This window comes from Podarcis raffonei, chromosome 2, assembly GCF_027172205.1.
Source record: "Podarcis raffonei isolate rPodRaf1 chromosome 2, rPodRaf1.pri, whole genome shotgun sequence".
In the NCBI taxonomy this organism is placed as follows: domain Eukaryota; kingdom Metazoa; phylum Chordata; class Lepidosauria; order Squamata; family Lacertidae; genus Podarcis; species Podarcis raffonei.
In genome coordinates, this window is record NC_070603.1 from 2,752,723 (window position 1) to 2,767,204 (window position 14,482).

General features: G+C 46.0%; 1 protein-coding gene and 1 long non-coding RNA gene across 3 annotated transcripts in view; one reads left to right on the plus strand and one right to left on the minus strand.

The window, feature by feature from the left end:
* The window catches only part of LOC128404428 (gametocyte-specific factor 1-like), a 148,510-nt gene that overhangs the window by 98,746 nt on the left and 35,282 nt on the right, over nt 1–14,482 (plus strand). The window lies entirely within an intron of this gene.
* On the minus strand, nt 2,734–10,565 carry LOC128404453 (uncharacterized). Of its 2 annotated transcripts, none has more exons than XR_008328105.1 (2): nt 10,425–10,565; nt 2,734–3,010 (listed from the first exon to the last, which is right to left on the minus strand). It is a non-coding gene; the product is annotated as an uncharacterized LOC128404453 (long non-coding RNA). The 2 variants fall into 2 exon arrangements; XR_008328109.1 differs by lacking the exon at nt 10,425–10,565 and adding an exon at nt 9,893–10,104.

The following is a 14,482-nucleotide window of genomic DNA, read 5'->3' on the forward strand; positions in this document are numbered from 1 at the left end:
ATTAGAAAACAACAGCTTAAGCCGCCCCTGGGCATCTCAAGACAATGGAGGTCCCAGAGGTGGAGCCTATTTTGAAAGGCAAAACCAGGAAGCTTGATGGGTTCCAAATATTTTGGTCAGCTAGGAAGGTGAAAGGCTACCCTGTGGATGCTCTCAAGATGTCCTTGGCAAAACTATTTAATCCAATGCTACTTGCAAACAGTTCCTTCTCCTGGGATAGCAGTCGGAAGTGGCCCGGTTTGGAGGCATCGATCTGGAATGCCTAAAATTAAATCCTAGCTAATCCGTTTATCATGGTTTTCCTGGGTTGCCTTGGAGAAGTCACTCATTTTCCATTCACTAGTTTATAAATTGGTAATAACATTGTTAACGGAAAAATCCGAGGGCTCCCTTGGACAAAAAGTAAAGACACCAACCAGAGTAAATTGAAGCAAATCAGCAGCCTGTAGGCTTGGTCTTTATTGAAGAAAGACTGTCGCGACAGGGTGCTCCCCTCACTTGCAGGTGAGAGGAAAGACACAGAAAAATGGTGTGCCAGGTCTTATAAAAACTTTTGAAATTCCCATCCCCTAGGTCAAGCCCACCCCCAGAAACATCATGCATACATTACAGAAAGGAGGGGTTGAGGGAGGAGTTGTGGTGGTAACCTGAGTGTCCTGTCACCTGGCTGGTTCCCCCTTTCCCCCTCCCCAGGAATTATTCTCTGAAGACAAAAGGTAGTCGCAGTTTCCTGCCCCCCCCCCCGAGGGAAAATCTGATCATTGTCCTTTGTTCCAGTCCAAGCTGAATCCATTCCCATATGGAAGTTCTTTGTGATCTTGATTGTCTTCTGTCTAGGACCATCAGGGTTGGCATAGCAACTGGGCAGGGCTCCTGTGGATGTGCTGGTATGCTCAAGGGATTATGGCTGCCCTGTATCAAACCTTCCCCATTTTGTAGTCTTTCCTTCATGGAGTAAAATAAAAGTGGAACAGTGCAAATCCGATGTATGGTTGGTTTTTCTATGAATTTATCACAGAAGCGTGGCGTATGTAGTGTGTGAGTGTGTGTGAAGTTTGTACAAACTGAATGATTGGGGTGGGGGGGTTCCTGCTACAACATGCAGAGCAAAGGTTTGCATGTTTCCTTGCAAGTAAGCACTACTGTTCTCAATGGGGCTTCCTAGTATGTGTCTTCTTATCATCTTCATCATTGCATGTGTAGGGCGATTTTTATGGGCAAGCCTGAATTATTTCTTTTATTTAAAGTACTGTTATCACGCTCTTCCTCCAAGGAGTTCAGGGCTGTATGCTTAGTTTCTCCCTCCTAAGTTTATCCTCACAGCAATCCTGTAAGGTAGGGCTGGGCTGCTCAAGGTCAGATTTGAGCCCAGATGTATATTCTGAACAAGGGGCAAGGACCCTTTACCAGCCTGAGGACCGCATTCCTTGCAGCCATCTGTGGCTCCATTTGCATAACAAAGACTATCACAGAGATATCAAAAATTTCAAAAGTAGGACACCCATGGCTTGGCTTTTGAAAAGCCGTGGGTCTGCAGTACTTAGCTAATTGAGAATCACTGCTGTAAGCGATCCCTTGCACTTAGTATTGTTTGATCCCTGGTATCTCCAGGTAGGCCTAAGAGGAGAGACTTATCCTCAGTGGAGCATCAATGTATTGCGGTCAGGAAAGGGCTTGTTTGGTTCTTTCCTTGAAGAGCTCTGGTGATGCTCAAAGTTCCACAGCTGCAGCTTTGATGGGGAGAGGGGGACCCCTGCTTGCCCACTGCTGTCCCGCCCCTGGGAGTGGGACTGGCAATAGGGGGTTGGAGGACTATGACAATGAATTCAAAGACGGCCGACCACTAGGGACAACATTGTTCCAAGGGGCAAAGTTCACCCCAGAAGCAACATTCCTTACGGATGCTAAAACTTCTCCTGACACAACCTTATGTAAAGACATGGATCCATCCCCAAAGTGAAAATATGTCCCCTGCAACCTTAAAACTCAAAACTGCAGGTCTGATATTGAGGATGAAATCTTGGGTTATGCCAAAAACGAGTAAGAAACTGAGCTGAGTCAGATGGAGCAAAAATTCCCTCTCCCTTAAGAATTGCTCTGTACAGTACTGAGAAAGTATGAGCACAGGCAAGTGTAGGCATTGGGGAAGGGCCATGGCTCAGTCGCAGTGCACTTGCCTGGCATGCAGAAGGTTCATCTCCAGGTAGGGCTGGGAGAGGCTCCCTGTCTGAAACCCTGGAGAGCCACTGCCAGCCAGTGGAGGCAGTATTGAACTAGATGGTCCTCACTCTGTATAAGGCAGTTTCCCGTGATCCTCTGCATCCTTAAGAAGAGAAAAGCCCTGCTGGATCAGATCAAATACCTATAGAATCTAGCTTCCCACAGTGGCCAGCCCATGGGAAGTCCACAACCGGGACATGAGTGCCACACTCCCCTAGAGACTCTCTAGCTGCAGAGGCATGCTTCCTCTGAGATTGGAGGCGACACAGCCATCCATCATGACTAGCAACCATTGATAGCCTTAGTCTCCAGAAAATAGCCAAATCTCCTATCAGAGTTGGCCAAGCTGGTAGCCAGCACCAAATCTTGTGACAGCAAATACCATAGTTTTAATTGCACTGAGCAAAAGAACTGCTTCCCTTCGTCTGCCCCAAATCTCCCACCATTCAGTTTCACTGGATGACCCCTCGTATTATGGGATAGGAAGAAAACCTTCTCTCTATCCACTTCCTGCACAGTGTGCATCATTTTATTGTGTGAATGTCGGCAATAGCAACACCATCACCCGAAGAAACTCCACCCACCCTCTTGTACACACACAAATGCAGCAAACCACACGCAGCTCCAGACCAATTCCTGGAGACGGAATGTCGTGCCCTTGACGGAATCACAGGAAACACCTTGTCCCTGGAAAGCCATGGCAGCGTGCCTGGCGCAGGGGCCTCTTCCTTCTCCTGCATTGTTTACAACACACCAAGCTGGATTTTCTTTTCTGCCTTGTGGTTGTGACCTGCGTGATGCAAGCAGAGGGGGAAGAGCCTCATCAGTGGAGCAGCTTCCAAGAAACCTATGCCTGGGAGCAGGCCCCATTGAATGTGGTGGGGCTTAGGATTGAGCTTCGGGTCCCACTGCAAGCAATGGGTCTGGTCTCATTCATTTCAGAAGGACTTGGAACAGAATCCTACTCACGGTTACTGAGCCAAGTCCCACTGTGTTCAGTGGAGCATAGAGTGGAGTGCACCCTAAACATACAATTTGATCTCAGTCAGACTTATTTCTAAGAAAATGTGCATAGGGTTGTTCTGAAAGTATGGTTCAGTGCAATTCAGTTGGCCCGAGAATTTGATCTTGGTAAATCTTTATTCTACCAAGTCTAACAAAGTTGTTGCCATCTAGCCAATGTCTCCAGCAATGGAATAAGGCATTTGCAACCAGTCAGGGATCCTAGTGGTTGTATACAGTGCTCACTCGACTTCCTGCTGTTCCTGTGGCACCCTAGAATCACATGGTCTCTTACTGCCTCTGTTTGCCACTTATAGAGAATAATAATTTGTAAACTGGGAATGGCTGAACTTTCACATTTGTCCTCTGGACCTAACACAATGTGTTTTTTTGTTTTTAAAGCACTTTGTAGTTGAAAGGGTGCACTATCCTCTCAGGGGGAAAGCACCGTTTAAATCCCATTGGTTTCAATGGGAGAGATTTAAGCACATTAATCATTCTACCATTGAAAGCAATGAGATTGAACACTAGCTGGGTTGTGGGCTCTTAAAATGCAAATGATTCCCGGAAGTGCTAAAGGAATAATCAATTAACCAGTTAATCAATTAACCAAGGCAAATTATGATAATCAAACTGTAAAGCAACCAGATGGATAACCAATGGCAAAATATGTGTATAAGCTAACTTTTCAAACATTTCCCCGACTCAGGATCAAGGGTGGAAGGGAGAATCACACACACACTTTGAGCACCAAATGTTAAGTATGAATCTTCCCTTATGAAGTTGCAGAGGCAATAAGCTTCCCTTTGAACAGTTTGTCCACACAAATGCCAAAGGAAGCTAGCTAAGCTGTGAGGTCTTCATCACCACCTTACTAACTCTGCCAACTGGACCTCCATTGTATGGTTGGGACTTTGAAATGCTAATAAATTTGCCTCACAATATCATCACCAGCCGGTTTTCCTTCCTTGCTTTTATCATCCTGTTGTTGTCTGGAAAAGCCTGTGTTTTTAGAAGCTCTCCTCTACATCTTTTTTTCAACAAACAACTTGTTCTTTTAAAAAATAAATAAAGTTCATCACATTTTTTTATTTTAAGAACCCACCTCGGTTTACCAGCAGGGATTCATTTCTGCAATAACAAGTGCTAGACCTCAAATTTGCCTGCAGGGAAATACCGACCCTCTGTGTATTTATTCACGCCTCAGTTTTCCTCCAGGGAGCTGGAGGAATTCTCTCCCTCATTTTATCCTCACAACAACCCTGTGATGTAGGTTAGGTGGAGAGTGACTGGCTCAAGGTCACCCAGTGAGCTACAGGGCAGGGCAGGGATTCGAACCTTGGTCTCTCAGGTCCCAGTGCAGCACTCTAACCACTTGCTTTTGCAGCTTTTGCTGGAACAGACTAACACAGCTCCCCTTCTGGAGATTGTCACTAAGGTTCCTCGTTGTTCAGAAAAAGGTATTCTCAATATGCTCAGAGGCATTCTCATTTCTTCACATTTTCCTAATTCAAACCCAAGTTCTGATGGAGACAAAAGCTCTGTTGGATCTGCCAACAAAGGCTGAAACTTTTCTCGGGGTTAGCAAAAGCCAGTGGTTCTTTCAGTGAAACTATGCTTAGGGTTTTGCCATTGACTGAGGATTAAATCAGAAAGAATCACAAGAAAAAAGAAAGAAAATGATATTAACTCTGCCAGTCCAGAACACGTTTTCTCAGAGGGAAACCCCAGTGAGATCAGTGCCACTTACTTTCAAATAAACTTAGGGAAGCAATGTTATTCTGTGTCCCATGCGCCACAGTGTTAGACAGCTGTGAAAAGGCAAATTCAAAGCTACAGATCATTAGGAAAGGAAATTTAAAAATTAGAATTGCAAATGTCATAATGCTGTTCTGGTGTGGCTGCATTTGGAATGCCAGACCTATGCGTAAGAAAGAATCAAAACGGAGGATTCTCAGAAGAGCTGAGGGAAGTCCAAAAGAATGTATCTGTGAAAAAAATGTGTTATGTTTTTTATAATTTTGTTTTTTTTAAAAAAATAATATTTATTCAAAATTTCATGAATACATAAACACAAAAAAAGAAACAAGAAAAACAGAAAAATACAGCAAAAAGTAAAACAAAAAGAAAAAACCAAAAAAGGAAGAAAAATACAAATCTCAAATTACAACTTTTCATTTGCTTATTTCTTGAACCTCCTCGCACCTCCCTTTTTGTATTCTGATTTAATTCGTTATTCCAGCAAATTCTTCCCATATTTCTCAATTTTAATTTAAATAATTAATCTTAACCATCTATCTTATTTATTAATTCAACATATCCTTTCCATCTTTTAATATAATCTGTTATTCAATTAATCATTTCTGCTAAAGCCACTTTAGTTCCTTTCCAGCATATTCCCTAATATTTCATTAATGTTGCACTAATTCCAAAATTCAAAAGAAATTTTCCTTGATATTTCTAATTTTTATCCAACGGCCCTTCTTCCTGGTTTCGGGTTATGTCAGTCCTTTCTGTCCATTACATCCAGTCCATCAATCTGGTGTTCTTATGTCCGAGGCCCTTAAGTCTCTTCTAGGCCCCTTCTGCAGATTTTCTTGTTCTTGTTTGTGCTTACGCACGTCTTTGTCTATTGTTGGTTTCTTGGGGAGTGGGTCTCCGGAGGGTTCCATCCGATAATAGTTTCCATTTTCCTTTGTCAGACTGACCCATTCCCCCCAGTCCCACTCCCCGTCGTCATCTTTGTAATCCAAAAAATGTTTATCCAAAAGATAGTTGTCCTCCTGTTTCATGGTCCCACTAGAGTTAAGAGCTTCCTTGACTTCAAACACTTCCAAACACTCTCCAAGTTCAATCTTCCAACGCAGTGGCTTTTGTTCCTGCAGGACTTTGGATCTCTCCATTTGTGTTGTTTGAGGAGTAATCACAGCCTCTTCCTTCCTCATCTGCCCTTGGACTTGCCTTGTCAAACCAGATTCCTGAATTGGTCGCTGTATAGCTTCTTTATCCTTATTTCCTGTTAAGTCAAGTTCACTGGCTACAGCATTCATCAAGTCCAACTTTTCATGCATCAAGTTCATTTTCTCATGCAGCTGCTCCAGCAAAGTATTTGACATGCCGAGGGCAGACACCAAACCTTCCTTCCAACACATTTCTGTTCAAGGTCAAACGGCTGGTCCCACGATCCCAATCTCGCAGCTGTAGAGTCTCCAAGTAAGCTGCAACAACAAACTGACAGGCTCCCTCTAGGGGACACAATTTCTATTTGTATCCATTTTTAAAAAGTATCCAACAAAGGAGATTACTTTCGATTTCAAATACTTTCGATTTTCAGATACTTTGTTTCTTTAAAATGCAGAAATGCAGAAAGTAGCGTTGAAGTTAATTTGTTTCTCTTTTCTTGACTATCTGTCAAAATGCTCCACTTTCAATCAATGGATGTCTCAAACAATTTCTGTCCTGACACCCCGTCCCCAGGTTTGGGACGATGGAAACTTAAATTCCTTTACTCTCCTCCTGCAGGGTTACACAGTCAAGTCCCCCCCCCCCTTTTCTCCTGCTTCCAAGGGGGTTTTATTGGTTGTGGATGCAGGAAATTTCCAACTTTAAAACAGTTTTCCAGGCTATTAGGTTGCAAGGTCTTTGCTTCAGTCTATATACAAAAAGCGGAAGGCGGACTTCCTGTTTAAACCTTCCCGCTTCGTGCCTAATTCCCAAATTTTGCAGATTTCTTGATCCAATTCTCCGTTTTTACTCACGGGTACTTGATTTAGAGTCCAAATGTCATCAGGAAAAAGTCAGCGCTCTCCGGCGATGGCTGTGCGGCTTCCCTCCATGGAAATAGCGATCGGTTCGTAGCACCGCACTGCTCACCCCACTTCACTCCGGAGCCCCGGAAAGGGGTTTCCTCGTGAGTAGGGGAGGCGCTTTTGGTGCTCTGCCAAACCCCACGTTCCCAGGCTTCTCCGCCTGGGATTTCTAGCGGGTCCCCGCCTTCGCCGCGGCGGGAAGACCCAATTTCCACAGAGCCCGTTCCTCCAGTCGGAGGAACTCCGCCATTCGTCGTTGGCGCTAACCCGGAAGTATGTTTTTTATAATTTTGTATTGTAAAATGAATAAAAATATTTATTAAAAAAAAATTAAAATGGAATGCCAGACCTACAAATCTACACATTTTGCCTTAGTAGCGACTTGGAAACCAATATGCCTGTGTGTTTGGCTTCCCCGCTCGCTAAAATGTCTGATTGACCTTCATGTTTATAGATAAATTATTTTTTACAAAGGCACTGCATGCCTTTGGTGCTTTCTTGTAGAAAGGAGCTGGAGCTTCTAAATATGGGCACAGAAGAAAGCAGACAGGCAGAAAGTGCTAGCTCCAAAACAGCACATCGATTTTTTAAAAACCCGCTTCTCCCTAAAAACCTCTTAGCAATTCTGCCAAATCTGGCAGATAGGAATCCAGTCTCCACTCTGACAGGCAACTGACGCATTCCAGATCCTTGGAACAAAGCCAGTCAGTTGCCCACGAGAGCCCATTGTGTCTCCATCAACTACCATGCCTAGATAAAGGTAGAGGGACCCCTGACCATTAGGTCCAGTCGCGGACGACTCTGGGGTTGCAGCACTCATCTCGCTTTATTGGCCGAGCATGACTTAGCCACTTCTGGCAAACCAGAGCAGCGCATGGAAACGCCGTTTACCTAGTGCACTACTAAAGTTCCCATCAGACCTGGCATAGCTCAGCAATGTGGTGCCTCTTCTGGAAGGAAGGAAGGACACTGTGTCCCCAAGCATCACTTAGGAGAGTCCTCTTTCCTGCCTCTGCTCCTCTCAGCGATCCCTCCTCTGATCTTGATGCCCAGATCCAGCTTCCAGGTCCAGCTCTCCCATTCCTCCCCAGTCTGCAACACACATCAAAGAAAGGCCAATGGAAAGGATCAGTGTGTCTCTTCTCACAGCGCCTCTGGTTTCCAGGGCGGAAGGGATGTTGATTTAGCAGCAGCAGTTTGGGGGCAAAAGCCAAGGGGACAGCCTGGGTTTGGCTGCTCTGCAAGGAGATGGTGGACGGCTGCCCAGCAGCGGATGCTGCCAGAGTGCTGAAAGAGCCAGGGTGATGGCAGAAAGGGCCAGCTGGTTTATCTAATGCCAACTTTCCTGCAGGAGCAGACACATGACAGCTGAGTCTCCCCCATCCACCCACAGATCCTTGTCCTCTCCCCTCCTGTTCCTTGGCAATTTGCTTAGCCTTTTCTGGAGAGACCACACGGAGCCAAAAATCTGGATATGAACCCTGCACAACATTCATAGGATCTGCCAACATGCAAGGCTCGCTTTGCAGGCCGTTTCACACACACATTGTGCAGGATTGTGGTGTGTGACACCCAACAAGACATGCCTGCACCAAATTGCCTTGCACACAGGAATGAGGTGTTCGAAGCAACACCTGTCCAGACAACCAGTTTAACATTTGGTAAAACTATTCATGGATCGTACTACTTCAGACTGCAAGCAGGGGGTGGGGTTACAGAACTCCCAATTATAAAACTGTTGACTGGCATCTGTCCATCTTGGGAGACCATGGAAGAGGGAGCCTTGGGAGTGAAGACAAATAGTTGCAGCACTTACTGTAACTGCTGCCTCCCATGTTGCTTTTGCTGTGTTAGCAGCCCTGAAGTGACCTCCCTGGGGCGCAAGCCTGGGCAGTGTGTATGGAGGTCCTGGGCTGCCCAGATTACAAGACCCTCCTCTCAGCCTTGCTGATGTGGTCCGAAGGAAAGCAGAGCAAGATGTTTGGCACCAGCTTTGTTGCAGGAGTTGCCAGAAGGAGGTGTACAAGTTGCCATCCCACCATCTTAGGGACTTCAGATTTTTGTAGGGTCTATTCCTTAGCCTTTCTTCTCCTGAAGATGCCCTGCAGGCCAGCAAGTATGGATTTTTCCTCAGCGTTTACTCCTGAAGCCTTTCTCACAAATGAGTATGGCTACAAGGCTCAGAGTTTTTCTTCTTCTATAGAACTATGAAGTGTAGGGGGTACAGAAGTGTGTGCACTGGCCTTTCCCCACTCCAAACACGCTCAGAAGCCAAATGGCAACTGGGAAGCCTGCTCAGACCAGGGCTTATGATGTGCAGGGAGGTTTCTAAGCGGAACAACTTACTGGCCAAGCATGTTCACAATCCCTCTTCACACCTTCACACTACTAAGAGGAGCCTGCTGGGTCAGGCCTATGCCCCTTCTAGCCCAGCGACCTCTTCTCACAGTGGCCCACCAGATGCCTATTATAGGAAGCCCACCAGCACAGGCATAGGCAAACTCAGCCCTCCAGATGTTTTGGGACTACAATTCCCATCATCCCTGACCCCTGGTCCTGTTAGCTAGGGATGATGGGAGTGGTAGTCCCAAAACGTCGGGAGGGCTGAGTTTGCCTGTGCCTGCACCATCAGGATCTGAGCACCAGAGCCCTCTCCCCTGCTGTGGTTTCCAGCAACCAGAATTCAGAAGCATTTCTGCCTCCAGCTACGGAGGTGGAGCAGAACCACCCTGGCTAGGAGCCAAGGATAGCCATCTCCTCCATGAATGGTTCTTTTACAGTCATTCAAGTTGGTAGCCATCATCACAGCCTCCTGAGGGAGGGAGTTCCACAGTTTAACTATGTGCTTTATTTTATCTCACCTGACACTCCATTGGATGCCCACAAGTGTGATGAAGGGGGGGGGGACTTTATCCACTTTCTCCATACAGTGCATAATTTCATCAACTTCTATCACGTCGACTCTTACTCATCTTTCCTTTAAACTAAAGATTTCCAGACCCTGCGTTCTTTCTTCCCAGGGGAGTTGCTCCACCCCCTTGGTCATCTTGGTTGCCCTGAGCAATGGTCTCCTGTCAGGGCTTGGGTGTGCCGCCCTGCCGCCCTTGTCATGTCTTCACAGTGAACACCTAAAGAGGCTTGAGATGTCGGGGGAAGAATTCAAGCCCAGCTTTCCCCTAACATGCTAATTTTCCAATTTTAGATAGTTGGGCAGGTGGCAGCCTGAAACGGCACAGTTCCAGAATTTTTCATTTTATTTAAACCACTTTTATCCCTGTATTCAGCCAAAAAGGGGTCCCAGAGCAGCTTGTAACTGTCAGCCGTAGGACATAAGGACAAGACACAAAAGGAAAAGGGGTTTGGAGGTGGGGTGGGGGGTGGAAAGCAAATTACCAGCTGGTGATGAGTAGCTGGAACAGAAAGGTTTCAATGCGAGAAGAAGCCAAAAGCTGCTAGTTTTCAGCAGAGCGGATGGAGAGTCCATGCAGCTCTCCTCTGTCTGCTGGAATGCCTGTTGCTGACAGGTGAGGGTGGAGGTGGTCTCCCAGCAGAGCAGACCCAGAGGCCTGTAGGAAGGTGATGTCTCTGCTTTTGAAGATGCTGTCTAGGTTTGTCATTGCTTTTCTGCCAAGAAGCAGGCATATTTTAATTTCGTGCCTGCTGTCACCATCTGCAGTCATCATGGAGCCCAAGAAAGTAAAATCTCTTACTGCCTCCATTTCTTCCCCTTCTATTTGCTAGGATGTGATGGGACCAGTGGCCATGATCTTTGTTTTTTTGATGTTGAGCTTCAGACCATATTTTGCGCTCTCCTCTTTCACCCTCATTAAAAGGTTCTTTAATTCCTCCTCACTTTCTGCCATCAAGGTTGTGTCATCTGCATATCTGAGGTTGTTGATATTTCTTCCGGCAATTTTAATTCCAGTTTGGGATTCATCCAGCCCAGCCTTTCGCATGATGTATTCTGCGTATAAATTAAATAAGCAGGGAGACAAAATACAGCCTTGTCGTACGCCTTTCCCAATTTTGAACCAATCAGTTGTTCCATATCCAGTTCTAACTGTAGCTTCTTGTCCCACATAGAGATTTCTCAGGAGACAGATGAGGTGATCAGGCACTCCCATTTCTTTAAGAACTTGCCATAGTTTGCTGTGGTCGACACAGTCAAAGGCTTTTGCATAGTCAATGAAGGAGAAGTAGATGTCTTTCTGGAACTCTCTAGCTTTCTCCATAATCCAGCGCATGTTTGCAATTTGGTCTCTGGTTCCTCTGCCCCTTCGAAATCCCACTTGCACTTCTGGGAGTTCTCGGTCCACATACTTCTTAAGCCTGCCTTGTAGAATTTGTAAAAATTTACCCAGGTTCATGGTTCTTACATTCGAGGTTCCTATGCAATATTTTTCTTTACAGCATTGGACTTTCCTTTCACTTCCAGGCATATCAGCTCAATCTACTTGTACTTGTCCTCCACTCTTCCTCAGTAGCATGTTGGACGCCTTCTGACCTGAGGGGCTCATCTTCCAGCATCATAACTTTTATATGCCTTTTGTCTTTGTCCATGGAGTTTTCTTGGCAGGGATACTGGAGTGGCTTGCCGGTTCCTCCTCTAGGTGGATCACGTTTGGTCAAAACTCTCCACTATGACCTGTCCATCTTGGGTGGCCCTGCACGGCATAGCTCATAGCTTCTCTGGGTTATTCAAGCCCCGTCGCCACGGCAAGGCAGTGATCCGTGAAGGGGCTAACATTGTGTACTCCATGCTAAACTGAATGTGGCTGAGCCAGTGGCCCTCCAGATATTGTGGGTAAAAACAGAATTGAAAGCAGGATTGCGTCTAATCTCCCCAATGCCATCATGTGCCCAAATCATCATAAATGCCCAATAAAAAGGACATCTGGAGGGGCCTTTAGATGACCTCTGAATACCAGCCACTGGGGAACAACAGTGGGAGAAGGCTGTTGCCCTAACTTGTTTAATCAGTTAAAATGTTCTGCTTTGGGGCTTTCCAAGAGCACCTGGTTGGCCACTGTGGAAAACACAGACTGTCTTTGCTGGACTGAAGGCTGAATGCAAGATTATGCTTCCTATGTACTTATGCCAGTTAGTTAGTTAGTTAGTTAGTTAGTTAGTTAGTTAGTTAGTTTATAAATATATGTAATAAACAGATCCCAGTTCCACATACCTTTTACCCTGAGGAGAAGAAAGCAATTTAGATCAGTCTTAGGAGCTGGGCAATTTAGAGGACAAATGGCCTGCAAAGGAGATTCAGCATCCCCGCTCCTCTCTTCTGCCACGGCTCCATTTCCATTTGAGGCATCTAAGCAGCAAGGCTACTTGGCTGATTATCAGTCACCCAAGGAAACTGCAATGAACAGACTGACAACCTCCCAGGTGAATCCATCTTCAGTTTTCAAGTCCTGGGAAAGGATTGAAAGCCCCCACCATGAGAGTCCTGAGCTTAGCATTATTGGTGCATGGGTGGTTAACCTGTGGCCAGCCAGATGTTGTTGAACTACAACTCCCATCAGCCCCATCCGTTGTAGCCAATGGTCAGGGAGGATGACAGCTATCATTCAGGAACATCTGGAGGGCCACAGGTTTCCCACCCACCTGGTGTAGACACCGGACAACAAATCACTAGGCTGAAGACAAGAAATGTGCCCCTCTAGTCTGCAGAAAGCATTATCTGCTGGAAGTGCATTCCAGACAGTGATGATTCAATACTCCAAATAATGGTGAAGCTGAACCCTAGATGTAAAAGGTCTTGCCTCCAGACCATATATTGGTACTTGCATGATACATCAGCTGCTTCTGTCTCCCCTTCTCCAGATGTCAGCAGTTGCTCCCTTAGCATTCAGACTTCCTGGAAGCAAAAATGTTTCTTGTGATGCTGCTGCTATTGATGGACTCTTAACTCCCATTGAAGCAAGTGAACCAAGCTGGAACCTTCAGGGAAGGAGGCAAGGAAAACAAAAGCATCACCTTCTCCTCCACAAATCTGCATATCGCTTAAGATCTTCATCAGAGGTCCTTCTATACTCAGGGCTCCCACATACTGAGGTCAGGCTATCAGAGAGAGGGCCTTCTCAGTGTGGGCACCCAAATTGTACAACTACTTCCCTAGACAACTATCTTTTAACTGTCAGGCAAAGATGTCCTGTCCCCCCCCCGACTTTTGATGACATTTTATTCTGTGAACTGCCCTGAAATCTTTTAATGAAGAGTGGTATGTTGTTGTTGTTGTTGTTGTTGTTGTTGTTGTTGTTGTTGTTGTTATATTACCTTGTATGACAATAGCTCAGTTGTGGAGCTTGGCATACAAAAGGTCCCAATTTCAATCCCTGGAATCTCCAGTTTAAAAGGAGCAGAGGGAAAGAAATGGAGCAGCTGGCAGCTCCTCCTGCTCCTACCACTGGCGGGAGGCTGCTTCAGCCTTTCTTCCCTTGGAATGGAGGAAGATTAGCAGAAGGAGCCGGCCACTGGAGCCACACTGGTCTCCATGCTTCGCCTCCTCACTTATGGGACTTGGAGGGGGCACAGCCCCTACACCCCAAATATTGAGGGGGCCAAAAGGGGCTCTGCCCCCTAGAGCTGGCACCCCTGCCCATAACTCTTCGCAAGCCTGACTCATCTCTGCCTCTCTAGCCTCTGCTTCTGCCTCTGATTCTGGACTTCGCTCTGCCACAGACTCTCCCTGCTCACTAAGCCCTGTTACCTCCTCAGCTTCCAACACGACCTTTTCTCCCTCTTCTCCCTCTTCTCCCTCTTCATTGTTGTCCCACCATCACTCCCCAGGCTCTGAGACTTCTTCCCTTGGTGGTGATTCCCCAGGGGATTCCTCCTATTGTCCAGCCAGTTTGTGGCAATTTGATACTAATGGAGTTCCCCCTGCCACAAATAAAATAGTTACAAATTTTCCTTTGTATGTGTGTCCAGCTCTGCTGTGATGCCAAGCAGACTCCATGATCCTACAGCTATTTTGTGCCCATTGACTCTATCTGGGCACTGTTTCCAAGTGAGGTATGTTGGAAGGTGCACCATGGCTACACGGCCTGCTCTTCTGACTCAGCAGCTGAGATGTGATTAACATTCATTCAGTCTTTCCAGGAGACTTGGAAAATCTGACTCTGGTTTCCTGTGTAACACTCCTGGACCGGCAAGAAGAACAGGACTTTCTTTCTTTCTTTCTTTCTTTCTTTCTTTCTTTCTTTCTTTCTTTCTTTCTCTCTCTCTCTCACTCTCTCTCTCACTCTCTCTCTCTCTCTCTCTCACTCTCTCTCTCTCTCTCTCTCTCTCTCTCTCTCTCTCTCTCACACACACACACACACACACACACACACACACACACACAGCTATATAGTTCAGAGTTTTGTATAGTTGGAACACAAAAAGTTGGAATTCCACCCTGGGAGAACCAAATCCTGCCATTAGATGAATAACAAGTGAAATAT